The sequence below is a fragment of the Canis lupus genome, chromosome 17 (assembly GCF_011100685.1).
Source record: "Canis lupus familiaris isolate Mischka breed German Shepherd chromosome 17, alternate assembly UU_Cfam_GSD_1.0, whole genome shotgun sequence".
In the NCBI taxonomy this organism is placed as follows: domain Eukaryota; kingdom Metazoa; phylum Chordata; class Mammalia; order Carnivora; family Canidae; genus Canis; species Canis lupus.
Genome location: NC_049238.1, coordinates 57,662,512 through 57,678,906, shown reverse-complemented (window position 1 = coordinate 57,678,906; position 16,395 = coordinate 57,662,512). Strand labels below are relative to the sequence as shown.

The 16,395-nt window shown below is 42.3% G+C and overlaps 1 long non-coding RNA gene and 1 pseudogene across 2 annotated transcripts; one reads left to right on the top strand and one right to left on the bottom strand.

Annotated features, from left to right (window-relative positions):
- Nucleotides 1–1,524: 1,524 nt before the first annotated feature.
- LOC119863972 lies at nucleotides 1,525–1,921 on the bottom strand (annotated as a pseudogene).
- A 1,390-nt stretch (nucleotides 1,922–3,311) lies between these two features.
- Nucleotides 3,312–15,979, top strand: LOC111090694. Of its 2 annotated transcripts, none has more exons than XR_005372679.1 (3): nucleotides 3,312–6,948; nucleotides 14,211–14,279; nucleotides 14,738–15,979. It is a non-coding gene; the product is annotated as an uncharacterized LOC111090694 (long non-coding RNA). The 2 variants fall into 2 exon arrangements; XR_005372678.1 differs by having other exon boundaries at nucleotides 14,207–14,279.
- The last annotated feature ends 416 nt before the right edge of the window (nucleotides 15,980–16,395 follow it).

Sequence of the window (16,395 nt, the reverse complement as noted above, 5' to 3'; positions counted from 1 at the left end):
GGTTTCACAATCTCGCCCCACGGTATCACTCCAGACTCATCTGCTACCCCTTACCACCTCTTGTTTCTGAATTATCTAGCCTTCTCTAAACAGTCAAGCACTTTACCTTTGCCTTGGCTCATTCATACCTTCTCCCCAGACTTTTTAAAAATCCCTATCCTTTTTGCTTTCAACCTACTGAAGTTCTCATTTTTCAAAGACCCAGCACTATAGTCTCCTTTATATATCCTTCCTAACATTCTCACAGCCTTCTCAGCAACCTGGGAGAAGCTATGGATTCATCCTTTCATAGCAACTGGTTCGTATTTCTAGTGTGGAATTTACAAACAAAATAGTTTTGTAATGTCTGCTGTATACTTTGTGAAGTCCCTGAGGTAGACTCCCATCCATTATTATTCATGTATGTGCAAATCCTTGGCACTTGATATAATGGCTGACCTGGTGGAGGTACTAGGCAAATATTTTCGTAGAATGGGTAAATTGACCATAAACATTTATGCACAAGTTTTCTGGAAATGGGCTGCTCTGTATGTCATGGATAAACACTTATTTTGAACTAAAGGAGGAGAAAGCCAAAGTGGGATAAAGTGGTATAGGCTTAATAAGGGATGGGAAGAGGGGCGCCTGGGCGCCTCAGTCAGTTAAGTACCTGACTCTTGATTTTGGCTCAGGCCATGATCTCAGGGTTGTGAGATCGATCCCCCAAGACAAGCCCCACATTGGGCTCCACACTGGGTGTGGAGTCTGCTTGAGATGCTCTCTCTCCCTCTCCATCTGGCCATCCCCGTCTTAAATAAGGGATGGGAAGGGGAAAAAGCACATGAAAACTAAGAACAAAACAACAGGAAGATTCTAGCAATGTATGGTGAACACATTGGAGAAAAAGAAAGAAATACAGCAAATTAAATTGATTCCTTAACATATGGAAGGTAAGAAGGTGAAGAGGGAGAAGAAATTAAAATGTGGAGACAAATCTGGCTAGAAGAGAAAGTGCAAAAATCAAATAGACTGGCAGATGTCAGTCTGGAAACGTTTTCAGTTGGCCACAGAGGCATCATGCTCCTATGTTGTGTGGATAATATTAAGTGAGCTTTTCCTGCCACTTAACCCCTTGCCAATTAGTCATCTGAAAAAGTGGCTCCAGTTCAATGAAAAATACCTTGACCACCATGCCAAATGAAGTTAAGACATATTTTACCATGTTAAACAAACTGGTTTGGGGCACCTGGGTGGCTCAGTCAGTTAAGCGTCCAACTCTTGATTTCAGTTCATGTATGATCTCGGTTGTGAGACTGAGCCCCTTGTGGGACTCCATGCTCAGCACAGAGTCTAAGATCCTCTCTCTCTCTCTCTCTCTGCCCCTCCCCCCACTCGCATGTGCTCAGTAAATAAATAAATAAATTCCTGAAAAAATATTAAAACATAAAAGAAACTGATTTAAGTCTTAGTTGTGACCAACTGATGGCAATTTGTACCTGCCAAACTTAACCCCAATTGTTCCTTGCAACTTTTTTTTTTGGGGGGGGAGCAGCTCACTCTTTATTAATGGAAGGCCCTGGGTCACTTGGAGCTGGTGTACTTGGTGACGGCCTTGGTGCCCTCAGATACAGCATGCTTGGCCAGCTCTCCGGGCAGCAGCAGACGCACCGCTGTCTGGACCTTCCGGGATGTCAGTGTGGTCTGGCCCGAGTACTGGGCCAGCCGGGCAGCCTCGCCAGCCAGCCGTTGAAACACATCGTTCGCAAATAAGTTCATGATTCATGGCCTTGGAAGAGATGCCGATGTCCGGGTGCACCTGCTTTAGCACCTTGTAGATATACATCGAGTAGGTTTCCTTGCGCTGGCTATGCTTTTTGGACTTCTTATCGCCAGAACCACGGCCCCTCCCGGACTGTGGCTGCTGCCCATGCTCAGCCCCCATCCTCCTGCTGCCTACTGTGTAGGCAGTGAGGATTGTTGGGCTGGGCATGCTGAGGCAGGTAGTAAGACCTATAAAAATAAGGACTGAAGAGCATATCTATTTGTATGCCTTTTGTTTGGCCATTTACATCAACATGGAGAGCATTTATTTGCATACTTGAGAATTAAAGTACTTTGATTCTCAAACTGGTTTTTCTTGATTGTTTTCACATATATTTTTTTCATTTTGACACTACTTTTTCTTTCACCTTTCTCAAAACTCAGCTTTCCCCAATAGTAGAGTTGGGACTGAATATTACAAAAGTCTGCTTGCTAAAGATGCTTTTAAAAAAAAAAGAAAAGATGCTAAGGAACTTCCAAACAAAAGTTTAAGAAATTCTGCTGTAGCCAGTCCAGTTGCTTGTGGGATTTATGTAGATATGTTTGTTTTTGTCATTTTGGCTACAATAACAATATAGCCTTGCTTGGATTATATACAGAGCAGTGTATTTATTTTCATCAGTTAGGTAAACAGTGTAGTGTAAAATGGACATTAACTGAAGAAGGATAGAGATTTGTATGAAACCGCAGCAGAGACAAACTACTGCTGTCACATACAGCAATGGTCTGTCGGGCGACCGGGGGCGGGTAGAAAACACTGTACGGAGAGACAGGAGATTTGGTTTCTAAACCCAGCTTGCCGGTCTGCAGCTGTAAGACTTCAGGTTACTTAGGCACCATGTGCTTCAGTTTCCTATGGTTGGAAAATAGGAATGATATCTGCCTCACCTACTTCATGTGGACTTTATCATGAAGATAAAGGAGATAAAAATGCAATAATGGTCATGAAGTTTTTCTGAACCATAAAGTGACCTGTAAGTCCCACACTATATCACTATTATCATTACTATTCCTACTGTTCAAGGGAATAACTGGTGTTCAGTACAATTCTGTTTGTTTTTCTGGAAACTAACGACCTCGTTCTGTAATAATTTTAGTACTGATAGGGCGGTTTCCTGGTCTGGTTTTGTTGCAGAAGAATTTAGAAACCTTTAGCACAGTCCATTTCTCAGGCTATGATTTCATGTTCCCAGAAGAGGGCAGCAAAACTCCAATCTGAAGACCGCGACTTCCTCAAAGTGTCTAACAGTTTCCCTGAGGGGAAAACAGCTATACTGTACAAGAGAAGAGCCTTTAAAAAATGATGGTCTTTAAGTGACAGACAAGACAAATCTCATTGTTATAAATAAATACCATAACAGAAATTCACTCATTTAAAATAACTTTTTGCCTTTTCTCTTGCCTCTGAAAAAATAATTTGGGCAATTTCTTCAATCTCATTTTTGAAAAAATTTTTATTTATTTATTCATGAGAGACACAGAAAGAGAGAGAGAGAGGCAGAGACAGGCAGAGGGAGAAGCAGGCTCCATGCAGGGAGCCCGATCCCGGGTCTCCAGGATCACACCCTGGGCTGAAGGCGGTGCTAAACCGCTAAGCCACCCGGGCTGCCCTTTAATCTCGTTTTAATGATTTGACTTGCACGACTAAAAACCTCTAGCTGTGTTTTTCCAGTTAACCCCAGATTTTTAGATCCCACATAGCACCAGTTTCTAAACAATTAAACAAGAGGAAAGTAAGTTGTTCTAGGCCCAATTCTTTCCATTTTAGAGACCTGGCTAAGTCCAAAGAATGATTTCCAACAGTGTCTAAATATGTCTGTCATAACATGTGTCTGTGTCACTCAGAGCAAATGTTATCTGTATCTAATATTTCTTGTTCTTTCATTATTCAAATTTGTTTAAAAATATCTTTGTGCTTTTATACTTTGTGACAGCATCAGCAGTTAATATTTAAACTGTTCCTTTTAAAAACAAAAAAAAAATTTTTTTGAGAGAGAACAAACACAAGGGGGGGGGGGACAGAAGGAGAGGGAGAGGATCTCAAGCAGGCTCTACGCTCAGCACAAAACCTGACACGGGACTGGATCCCAGAACCCTGAGACTGTGACCTGAGCTGAAACCAAGAGTCAGATGCTTACCCAACAAACCACCCAAGCACCCCTGAACTGTTCTCAAATAGCATGGTAAGGTGCCTTCCTACATGTTTTCATGTATGTTGATAGCCACTATGCCCATCTTATAGATATATTTTCTCATTTGTGATTAGAGTTGCTGTTCTCTTCTTGAAGAGAAAAGTGCAGGCAAAGGCCCCTTGTGGCAAGAGAGTCCTGGGGTGGATATTTTCTCTCCCCTAATAAGTGGTGGTACAAAAGCCAATTCTGAATCTGATCCTTTTTCTTTTTCTTTTTTATTTTTTCTTTTTATTTTTTTTATTGGAGTTCAATTTGCCAACATATAGCATATCACCCAGTGTTCATCCTGTTAAGTGCCCCCTTAGTGCCCATCACCCAGTCTGATCCTTTTTCTATGTGCTTTTCTACAATTAGAGAGGAGTAGAAAGGCTTTCAGTGGTACAGTTTTTCAATCCCTTCTGCTTTTCTCAGCTGCTTTTTCTGGCTCTGCTCTTTTGGGGAAAAAAAAAAAAAAAACTACTCTGTTTCTCACTCCACTCCCTCTACCACCACCCTCAAGTCAGAGTCCTCCTCCCATCCCAGCTAAACCTCTTCCTGTTCTTAAGAATTGCATCACATTCTTGGCTTAATGTAGACCAACACCCCCACACTGGCACCAGAGAGTGTACAGGCCTTCTTTATTGGTTGAAAGTCCTTGTCTGGTGAGCATGGAATAAGTTACCCACTTCCTGACTTCCAGCCCTGGCTGAGTTTGCTTCTGGAAAAGAACATCTTCCTTGGATTTTTGTTTGTTTGTTTATAAATACCCTTTACTTCAGCCCTATCCTGGAATGAGCAAGATTTTACCACATAGATAAAGTGTGGAAGGGCATTTGAGGGAGAGGGAATAGTCTGCACACCTTGCTGTTTCTAATTCTTCGCTTGCTCCACTCTTGTAAACCCAGACTAATCTGGCATTGACTCTCACACTATGGAAGGGGCTTTCTTTAAGGACGGTAATGCCCCCCATGACTAAATTTGGTGGGTATATCAGTCTTCCTCTTACCTGACAATGAGCAGAAACTGACACCATTAACCTCCTTGATAGACTCACTACCTTCCTGTGGATTCCATGCACTATTATTTTTTTCTTACCTTCCTCATGGATCTTAGGCATCCTTTGAAAGCTCTTCTTTCATAGAGAGAGAAGACTCCTGAGGTGTCGATGTTCCTCAGGGTCCTGTCCTATGTCAGCCTGTCTTCCCCCTCTATACGTTTTCTGAGAAATCTCTCTTCCGCAGCTTTATGAATTTTTTAAGCCAGTGACTTCTAAATATCTATCTCTCCTGAACTCCAGACTAATATAACAACTGTCTTCTAGAACTGCTCCGGTTGGATATTCCTGAAGCCATGTTAATCAACTCACTTCTCTAGACTATTCCTCTTCTACTCTTCCTTTTCCTAACATATGCCACAACATCCACCCTATTGTTCTAGACAGAAACCCAGGATTCATCTTTGACTTCTGTGCACAGTCTCTCTTTTCGATCAATAACCAAGTCTAGTAAAATCTTTTTCTTTGAAAACACCCGCTTATTCTTCTCCTCCCCTGGCCTAAGCAATGACCTCTGGGCTTTTGCAAGTCTTTACTAGTTTCCTGCCTCTAGTTTTTCTCCCCTGGGTCATTTTCCACCAGCTACCAGAAAGTTTTGTTTTGTTTTGTTTTAATAAATGCAATTCTGATGAATTCACCTCCTGCATTTAAAATCATTTCATTGCTTCCCTGTATTCTTGGGCTAGAGTCCGAATGTCTTAGCATGGCTCATAAACACTCTGCAATCAGCAACCTGCCTACCATTGTCTGCACCTCACACATACTGGATTCGTGTGTTGCAAACACATCCTGCTTTCTCTTGTTTCTAGGGCTTCACAAATGCTGGTTCCTTCACATGGAGCAAACACTGTATCGTAGGACCTCAAACATGTCTGGTCTAAAGTCTACCTCCAGATTGTCATTTGTCTTACTCCTGAATCAGAACTGAATTTGAATACTTAGTTTTTAATTAATTCTTGAATTAAAGCCACAGTGAACCTTAGCTCACCCTATTTCTTATTTCTTTGCAAAAGACTTCTGAAGGTATGTTCAAATGAAAATATATTTGAGCTAATTAATTTAGATCAGCATGGACTCTTAACATAGCCGAATATGAGCTGGAACATATTTTTTAAATTACTGGAATGTTTTCTGGACGATTATTCATCATGACATCCTATCTTTGGAATTTTGTCTTCATTTCCAGCTGGCTTATACCACTCTCCTTTCTCACCTCTCAGCCCTTCCATCCCCTGGCTTGCCCTACACTTGCCCCTCGATGGACCCAGTTTGCATGCAGTGGTAGCTGCTGTGGGGCTGCGGTTAAATAGAAGTGCTCAGACTGCAACAGGAAAGCACTGAATCGAAAGCAAAGGAGAGGAAGCACAAACCGATACCCACCACAAAGCTGCTGAGTGCCCAGCATGACCCAAGCCACACCCTCTGATGAGGAGCCTTGTGGAGGAGTGAAGAAGCCACAGAGTTTAATAAATCATCAGCACAGCCCGTCCTCCACTTCCCCTAATCCAGCCTTCCTGGGTCACCCGTGAATGTCCCCAGGGCTGGCCTAAGAAGGTTGGTGATGACAGCAAAGCCACCAGAGAGGTAGAGGTTGAGGGAAAGTCCCTGAAATGAATGACTGTGTACCATTCATCTCGGACTCTCCACCTGGTCTAGCCCTATGAGTGGTTCTAAGGAGCTCTCTGCATGGGATGATCCCCAGATGAAGGCCCTCGTGTTCCCTACAAGTCCTTTGGCTACCGGCCCCAAAAGAAGCTGTTTCTACTGGGGGCCGAAACTTTTTTTTTTGTAAACAATAATAAAGTCCCTACGAGATACAGTTTGAGAACTTGAAGTTCACATTTATGTACAAATGGCTATTTTCAGATTCTTTCCTGGCTTCAGTAGAGAGAGCAGGAAGGAGAAAGAGATGGCACGTCAAAGGTAGGTTACCTACTTTCTGATTTTGCCCTGTGGCCTACCCTGCCTTTTCATGCTTGTCTTCTTTGTTGTCAAAGGAGATACTAATTCTTCAGCAGCCTGAATGATAGGGAAAGGGATTGAAAGTGTGGGGGAATGTGTAGTAACTATGTTTAGATTCTAAACACTGGTGAGGTTGGGAGCTCCTTGGAATTACAGAGTCTGGCTGTGGTTCATTACCTCTGGATCTGGGGAGGTGGGAACTGGGCCCTGCTTTTGCAGCTGGAGAAGCAGAGCACTGAGAAGAGGGACAGCCATCTTGGTCTGGAGGAAAGGCTGCTTTGCTTAGCTCAAAGTGGGCACTGTGTCTTCATAGAGTGCCAGACTCAAACTTCACAGAACAGAACAGGAAGTATGGTTAGTGCAGCTGGGAGGGGAGAGAGAACTCACTGTGCATGGAGGCCAGGAGCTCACTCATGGGCTTCTTTCATCACATTTTCCTATCCTGTAAGTGACCAGGACTGACTCTGGGGTGCGCTGGGGAGCAGGTGAAGCATGCCTTCAGGCAAACCCCCTTGCCTTCTGCAATCTCACCTCTCCAGGTATTTCCACTTTAGTGTTCTCTTCATCCCAGAACATCTTCCAAGATATAGATCATTCATGAAGTTTAAATGGAGGAATGATAGGCACTTTGATAGAAGGGGATGGAAACAGTTCTTCTCTTACCAGGCCAGATCTACAAGTGGCAGAAATGTGACCTCTGTTTTAGCAACCCCAACAGCAGTGAGTTGGAATGGATTCTAATAGAGGAGAAAGGGAATGGAGTTTGTACTCAGATGACTTTGTTTTGAAGCTATCCCGCCTTACCTCCCTCCCACTTTCTTTCCTTTCTTCCTCCCTTCCTTTCTTAAGGAAGGGGAAATAGCCAGAGAATGGGAAGCTCCTTGAAGTTCAGAGGAATTCTACAAGTTTCCCAAACCGGACTGCCTGCCCAGAGTTTACCCATGATCTTGAGTGGTCAAGGACATTCCTCTTGTTAACCCCTCAAGTTGTTTTTATTTTTTTATTTTTTTTTCATATAAAAATCCCTCAAGTTGTTTTTAATAATCAAGGCATGATCCAAACATTAGGAGCCAAGTGACTCCCAGGTGCAACCTTTCAGCCTGTGACCTGCCTTGCTATATTACATTACTTAGACAAGGAAAATTAACAAGATGAGTGCAAAGAAGGGGAGACAGTCGTGTGAGTTACTTTTGAAAAAGCTTATGTAGAAATCGAAGAAAGATAAGTTGGCTGGAGGGCACTGTGAAGTAAAGAATGGATTTCTTTCTTTTTTTTTTTTTTTCTTTTTTTAGACTGAGAGAGGTTTAGGTATGTTGACATACTGGAGGAGAGATCTCCCCTCATTCCAAAGCTTTGATTCTTTCATCTGGGGGGAAAAGGGAGAGGTTTCTATGGAGATTAAAATTAAATGAAAATCAAATGCATGGTGGTGGCATTTATACCACAAAGCCCTTTACACATGCTAATTATTTTAACTATCATCATCTAGCGTTTGTACAGATGAGTAAGCCCTGGTCACAGCTGTTCTGTCTCAGGTTTTTCTACCCTATATGATGGGCTATGAGGTGGAGATGGGCTCTTGAGTAGATAGAGCAAAGACCAGGGACAGGCTAATAGTGATGTGACTTGTGTCTTTCATGCTTGCATTTTTGGGAAGTGGTGTGTGCACGAGTATGTGTGTTTTACTAGATACAGTGAGTTGCCATTATATTATCTAACTTGCCCTGTATTCTTATTTTAAAATTCTTACTTAAAAAATGGACACATTTCAGATCCAACATATCTCTAAAAAGTTTAAATGTAGGGAAAACATTTTTAGAAACTAAAAATACTCTCCTTGAGATGCAAGAGATGTACAAATAGGATTATAAACATGAGGATGCCTGGGTGGCTCAGCGGTTGATCTTCTGCCTTCCAGCTCAGGGTGTGATGCTGGAGTCCTGGGGATCGAGTCCCACATCGGGCTCCCTACATGGAGCCTGTTTCTCCCTCTGCCTATGCCTCTGTTTCTCTCTCTTTCTCTGGATGTTTCTCATGAATAAATAAACATCTTTAAAAAAGAAGATTATAAACATGGATTTATGCTTAGATAAAGAAGCAGTTTCCTATGAAACGCCAGGACACCTGCACCCCGATGTTCCTAGCAGGAATGTCCACAATAGCCAAACTGTGGAAGGAGCCTCGGTGTCCATCGAATGATGAATGGATAAAGAAGCTGTGGTCTATGTATACAATGGAATATTACTCAGCCATTAGAAACGATGAATACCCACCATTTGCTTCCACGTGGATGGAACTGGAGGGTATTATGCTGAGTGAAGTAACTCACTCGGAGAAGGACAAACATTGTATGGTCTCATTCATTTGGGGAATATAAATAATAGTGAAAGGGAATATAAGGGAAGGGAGAAGAAATGTGTGGGAAATATCAGAAAGGGAGACAGAACGTAAAGACTCCTAACTCTGGGAAACGAACTAGGGGTGGTGGAAGGGGAGGAGGGCGGGGGGTGGGGGTGAGTGGGTGACGGGCACTGAGGGGGACACTTGACGGGATGAGCACTGGGTGTTATTCTGTATGTTGGTAAATTGAACACCAATAAAAATTATTTTATTAAAAAAAAAAAGAAAGAAAGAGAAGAAAAAGAAAAAAATAAAAAGACCATGACACTGAAAAACAAACGTTTAAAAAAAAAAAAAAAAAAGAAGCAGTTTCCTAAAAGTTACCTCATGTCAATCCACAGCTTTGTAAAAAGGCTCAACACTTTATATCATTTCTGGCTATTTGCAGAATGGCATTATAATTGTGCTTTGATACACATTTAGCAACTGCAACCATGATTCCTGTTTTCTAATTGGCTACAGTGTGCACATACTTTTACAGAGTAATTTCCATCAGCTCTACACAGCATGATATACACAAGCGAATCAGTGAAGTCTTTATTCCTTAATTATTTGCTTTGCAGTTTTGCTTTGAACCATGCCACCTCTATTCCTGTAGAGTAAAGATACCCTGCAGATTCCGCTCCCACATTTCCTCTCCCTTTCCCACCTGGCTTTCCAACCTTAAGACGATTTATGTCTTCATTTCTGAGTGCATCTCTGCCTATCCCTTACCATCCCTCCCTCATCCCTTATTCTGTCCTCCTCCTCCCCTGGCCCCTTTCTGTCTCTACCTTTTATTACTGGCAACACTGTAGGCCATCCCATAGCATGTTCCTTCATGCATTACATGAACTGATTTGTTAAGGGCATTGAACAGAACGATGTGGTGTCATTTTCTAAGAACAAGCAGCCACTTTTTACAAAGAGCTGTACTGAGATAAAATGTATATACTGTTAAGTTCACACATCTAAAGTATACAGTTCAATGAGTTTTAGTATATAGTGTTGTGCATCCATCACCTTAATCAATGTTAGAACATTTTCATTATCTCAAAAGAAACTTGTACCAGTTAGCACTCACCATCTCCACTCTTCCACCCCACCCTTTTGCTCTCCCTAATTCTAGGCAGCCACTAATCTACTTTCTGTTTCTATGGATTTGCCTACACTAAACATGTTATATAAATGAGATCACAAAATAGATGGCCTTTTGTGACTGGTTTCTTTCACCTAACAAAATGTTTTTGAGGTTCAACCATATGGTAGTATGTATCTGTACTTAATTTCTTTTTATTACCAAAGAGCATTCCACCATATGGCTATATCACGTTTTGTTTATCCTTTCATCGGCTGGCATGCATTTGGGTTATTTCCTTTTTTTATTATGTGAATAAAGCCATGAACATTCACGTACAAGTTTTTGTGAGGACATAAGTTTTCATTTCTCTTCGGTAGATAACTAGGATTGGAATTGTGGGGTCATATGGCAACTCTATTTTTAGCATTTAGAAGGACTGTCAAACCATTTTCCAAAGTGGCTACACCATTTTGCTTTCCCATCAGCAGTGTATGAGTTCAATTTCTCCACATCCTCACCAAAAACTTATTTTCTGCCTTTTTTTATTTAGCCATTTTAGCGGGTGAAATTGCATTTCCCTAATAATTTTCTGTGTGATTATTAGCCATTTGTATATTTTCTTTGGAAAAAATGTCTATTATAACTACCCATCTTTAAATTGGATTGTCTTTTTATTATTAAATTTATTATTAAATTTAAGAGTTTTAAATATCCTAGGTACAATTTCCTTATCAGATTTATGATTTGGAAATATTTTTTCTCATTCCCTGGGCTGTCCTCTCAGCTTTCTTCATTGTATGTGCCCTCTGAACACCATAGTTTTTAATTTCGATAAAGTTCAACATATCAATCTTTTATTTTATGTCTTGTGCTGTTGGTGTTTATCTAAGAAATCACCGCCCAACCCAAAGTCACAAAGACTTACTCTGAAGTTTTCCTCTAAAAGTCTTATAGTTTTGGGGTACCTGCCCAGTGGCTTAAGTGTCTGCCTTTGGCTCAGGTCATGATCTCAGGGTCCTGGGATGGAGCCCACATAGGGCTCCTTGCTCAGGGGGAGTCTGCTTCTCCCTCTCCGTCAGTCCCTCCCCCTGCTGGTGCTCTCTCTTGCACCCCCTCTCTTGCACCTCTGTCTCTCTCTCAAATAAATAAATAAATAATCTTTTTTTTTTTTAAAGTCTTATAGTTTTAGCTGCTACATCTAGGTCTATGATCCATTTTTAGTTAATTTTTGTGTATGATGTTTATTAGAGGTCCAAATTAGTTTTTTTGCTTGTGGATATTCAGTTGTCCCAGCACCATTTGTTGAAAAGGCACCCCAAAACTATAAGACTTTGAGAGGAAAACTTCAGAGTAAGTCTTTTCCTATTGAATTTTCTTGGTCTCTTTGTCAAAAATCAACTGACTATAATTGCTAGGGCTCATTTTTAGATTCTTAAATCTGTTCTATCGATCCCAATGTTTATCTTTGTGCCAGTACCACACTGTCTTGATTGCTGTCGTCTTTCAACATGAATCTACTAACTTTGTTCATTTCCAAGATTGTCTGGCTATTCTGAGTTTCTTGCATTTCCATATGAAATTTAGGAGCAGCAGCAGTTGACAAACTGGTCCTGGAATCCATAAGAGTGCCTCTGTCCTTAATAAATCACGAAAACATTTTCTTCCATACTTAGCATGAAATTGGATAAGGAGGACTTTGGAGTTATAGGAAGCAAGGGGATCCTTTGACAGGGGACCCAAACGGATGGGGGAGGGGAGCAAATGAGTCAAAAAGTTTGTGAACTTCCCACCCTGGTGAGAGGAATGTTTGTTCAGGGGAGGCAGTTTGATCTAGCACCAGGGGACATTGTGAAAAGATAATTGAAATTGTGAAGTCCATTGATGTCCCCAGAAGAAAAAAAAAGGGTCTCGGTCAGCAGTATTGTTAGTTTGTTGATTCTTACAGAAGAAGATTCTCATCTAACTAAAGGAAGCAGCTGGCCCTTTCTCAGGGCTGTAAGACCCTGAGGGGGAAAAAAATGAAGAAAAAAAAATGAAGAAATCCCTCCTTGTCTTTTCTTACCTCTGTGGCCAGCACTCAACTTTGTCTATCTTTGTTACCCTTCCCCTTTACTAGTTCCCCAAAAGGGGAGGGCGGAGAGGGAGAAAAAGAAGAAAATCATAGTGGGAGAGAGGGTGAGAGGTGCTAAGGATAGGAAAGGAATTCCGGAACATTTAAAATGAAGGATCTTTCAGGTCCTGCTGGTGGAGCCTAGGAAAGAAGATGACAATATGTAGCAAGAGGAATAAAGACGATCCCATTCTTTGGCTCAGTGATCTGGCTCTTGTAGTTTACCCTAAGGGAAGGAGATATGCAGAGTGCGAGTGGCAATGTTAATAAGAGGATCCTCTATTATGTGCTGGCTGGGTTAGCCTCAACCTCCACTATAAATGCTGTCGGACACCACAGCACGCTCACAGTAGGCTTCATATTGGCCCCACTGTCAACATATACCCTGAACTGCCTCACTCCTCGTTGTATCCTCTACTACCCCGGGTCCTGGTCACATCGTCTCCCACCTGAATTATTGCTGTGGCCTCTCAACTCGTCTTTCTGCTTTTGCCTTGCCTCCCATCCCCCAGTCTACTGTCAGCACAGTAGTCCTAGGGACCCTTTAGAAAGGGAAAACAGTTCAGGGCTCTACTCACAAGCTTCCACGGCTGCCTCCTCATTCAGGAGAAAAGCTGATGTTTTTGTTGGTCCCAGGCCCTACTTCTTCTGGCCCCCATTACTCTCTGACTTCATTTTATACTACTTTCCCTCTTGCACCCTCCACTCTGGCTGTACAGTCTTCCTAACTCTTTTTGAACACACCAGGCCTTCTGCTGCGTCAGTGACTTTGAACTCGCCCTTCCCTCTTCTCCCAGGTATCCATTTGGCTTGTTCCCTCACTACCTTCAGATCCGCTCAAATGTTACGGATGAGACTGCTTCTCTGACCATCACGTTTAAAATTGATGTCTTCCCCAACCCCTGGCTCCCAGCTTTTCCTATTCCCTTTCCTTGTTTCATTCTCCACCTCTGCCCCTTGCACTTAGCACCTTACCTGACATATTGATTTGGGTCACCTTACCTGACTTATTGATTTGGTCAATTCTCCCTATAGAATTTGTGCTCAAAAAAAAAAAAAAAAAAAAAGAATTTGTGCTCCATGAGAGCAGGGATTCATGCATGCTGCTCACTGCCACATTGCAATAGCCTCAGAGTCTTGATTGTACCTGTACATGGAGAAGCTGTTTAATAAATATTTGTTGAATGAACTAATATGTTCACAAAAGTAATACTTATGAAAATGAGGTTGTACTTTTGAAACTACAAATATGTAAACTGTGGCATGCACAGTAGCCATGCAACATGGCATCATGCAGCCTAGAGGCTGCAAGATTGGAGAGATTTGAATTCAAATCCTGACTACCACTTTTGAGTTGTGTGACCTTGGTCAAGTGTGTTTAACCTCTTAGTTTCATTCTATGTGAAACAGGCATAATAATGCCTCCTCATGGTATTGTTGTGAAAATCCAACAACAAAAAATGTAGTGACTGCCTCTCACATAGTAGGTGCTCTAGGAACATTAAATCCCTCTCTTCTGAGGAAGAATGTATATCCAGTGGATGAGAACTGAATAGGAGCATATAAAAGTGGGAATAGTTAAATAGGGTGCTTAAAAATGCTTATAAACATTTTCTTTCTGTTTTCTGTTCCTCCCTATGCATGAAAAGAAAGAGTGGCAGATGGGAGGAAGGTTCTTCCAGTTATCTCCTGGGTTCTGGCTTCACCTCTGATACTTACAAGGTATGTGACACTAAGCAAGTCCTAACCTATCTGTGCCTGTTTCCTTATTTAAATGATGAAGAAGTTGAGTTTGGTAACTTTTAGTGCTTTCCAGGCTTAAATTCCGTAATTCAAATAGGCAGGCCATTCTTACCTGGCTTTGCCCTGCTTCAGCCCAGTCTTACTCAAATGTGAAGTCCAGATGTTTCTAATCTTAGGCATAAAAGACTCGATTCTTTGGTTTTCAGAGGCCAAAAGAAACTGGAAAGTTTAGGAAAAGCTTTAAGCAGATGAAATTTCCTTCTCTCTGACTCCTAAACAGCCGCATTCATACTGTTCAAACTTAAGAAAACAAGAAAAGCAAAGCAGAGCAAATATGCACCTTTGGGTTTGAATCAACTATGTGAAGCTTTAAGCCATGAAGGAAAGTGTACGTGTGGTTTTTGTTTTTTTGTTTTTTGTTTTATTTTTTTTTTTAGGCAACAACCAAAAAGGAGACGTCAGCAGTTCTCAACTTGTAACTGTAACCTTGTACCCGTGTGGCTCTGAGCCCAGGGAGGAGGCAGTGGCTGGAGACTCCCTGCTCTGGAAAGCTAGCGGTTTTGTTTTCTTCTGGTTGCCACCCTGAGGCAGAGGAGAGGAGGATGTTTGGGTTTGCAGGCCGCCTGGCCACTGTCAGCAAGTTTGCAACCCTGGCCTCACTTCCCTGAAGCTGGGGGTTGGGGGGGGGTCAGCTGCCCTGGCCTCCCTCCAATAAAGGAGCCGTAGAGGATTCAAATACCCCTTCCGTTGCAAGGCTCTGACTTTACCCTGAAAACTGACGATCTCATCTGGGAAGGGTCAGTTTAAAAAAATGACCGAATGGCCCAAAATAAACAGAGGGAACAACCACAACAAAAACTTTCTCTGCAATGTTTCCTTATAATTACTGGCCCAGCCCACCAGAACTCTGGCGGGAGTCCCCGTCCACTGTCACTGTGGCCCCCACATGGCCTTGTCTGAGTGAACCCCAGCTGACCCGAGCAGTACCCTGCCCTGTTCGCCAGCCCTGCTCCAGCACCTTCCTCGGACAGCAGGGAGAGTCCAGACTGCAGCATGTTTTGAGGATGGAGTTTGGGAACAGTCAATAGAAGTACAGCTCATTTACTAGGATCCCTAAGAGACGAGTAAACTCAGCTTAAATGATGTGTCCAAATTCAGAGAGTAAGTGTGGGGCAAAATGGGCCTCCTTATTCTTTACCTGGTGCTCTTTCCAGATTCATACACTGTTGTAGAGGGATCCAACATAGGGGGGTTAACTTTAAAGTTCTGTTTCTCCACCTTTTCTTTCCAACCAAATCCTACTTTGTTGACCAGGGCTGTTTCAAAAAGCGTATTTTGAATTTTGACTTGAGGACAATGACTAAATCTTACACAATGTGTAATGGTACCTTGTGTGCACCTCAGAGTTTGTGTTACCTAGTTGCCCCCTAGAGCAGCACTGTGAGGTTAGCAGTAAGCAGAGTGGGTAAGGTATGGGCTTAGTTTCCATGCCTGCAAAATGGGAACGGAAATGGCATCTACTTCATTGTGTTGTCATGAGGATTTCATGGAACAATACATGTAACGCACAATGAAAATCCCAGCAAATGTTAGAAATTGTTAATATCCCAGGAGTCTTTTTTTTAAAAAAAAGGTTTTATTTATTTATTTGAGAGAGAGCAAGAGATAGTACCAGTGGGGCAGGGCAGAGGGAGAGGGAGAAGCAGGCTCCCCCCTGAGCAGGAAGCTCAATGGAGGACTCAATCCCAGGACCCTGGGATATGCCAAGGGCAGACACTTAACCAACTGAGCCACTATCCTAGAAAGCATTTATTATTCCTTTTTATAGATGAGAAAATTGAGGCTCAGAGAAGCTGAGGGACTGTAGTCATACAATTGGTTAGTTCAAGAGAGTCAGGATTCTGCTCAGTGTCCTGGCTCCATATCCAGGGCACTTGCTGCTCCTCTGTTGATAGTGTGGATAGTCAAAGGTGGTTCTGTGCCATGTGTCAGGCATGTCTGCCCCTGGCATCATGGGATGACATGTTTTTGTTAAGCTCTTACATGCCTGAGGTGCTGGGAAATGGATGCTTCAGAGGTGATGGAGGCTCTCATG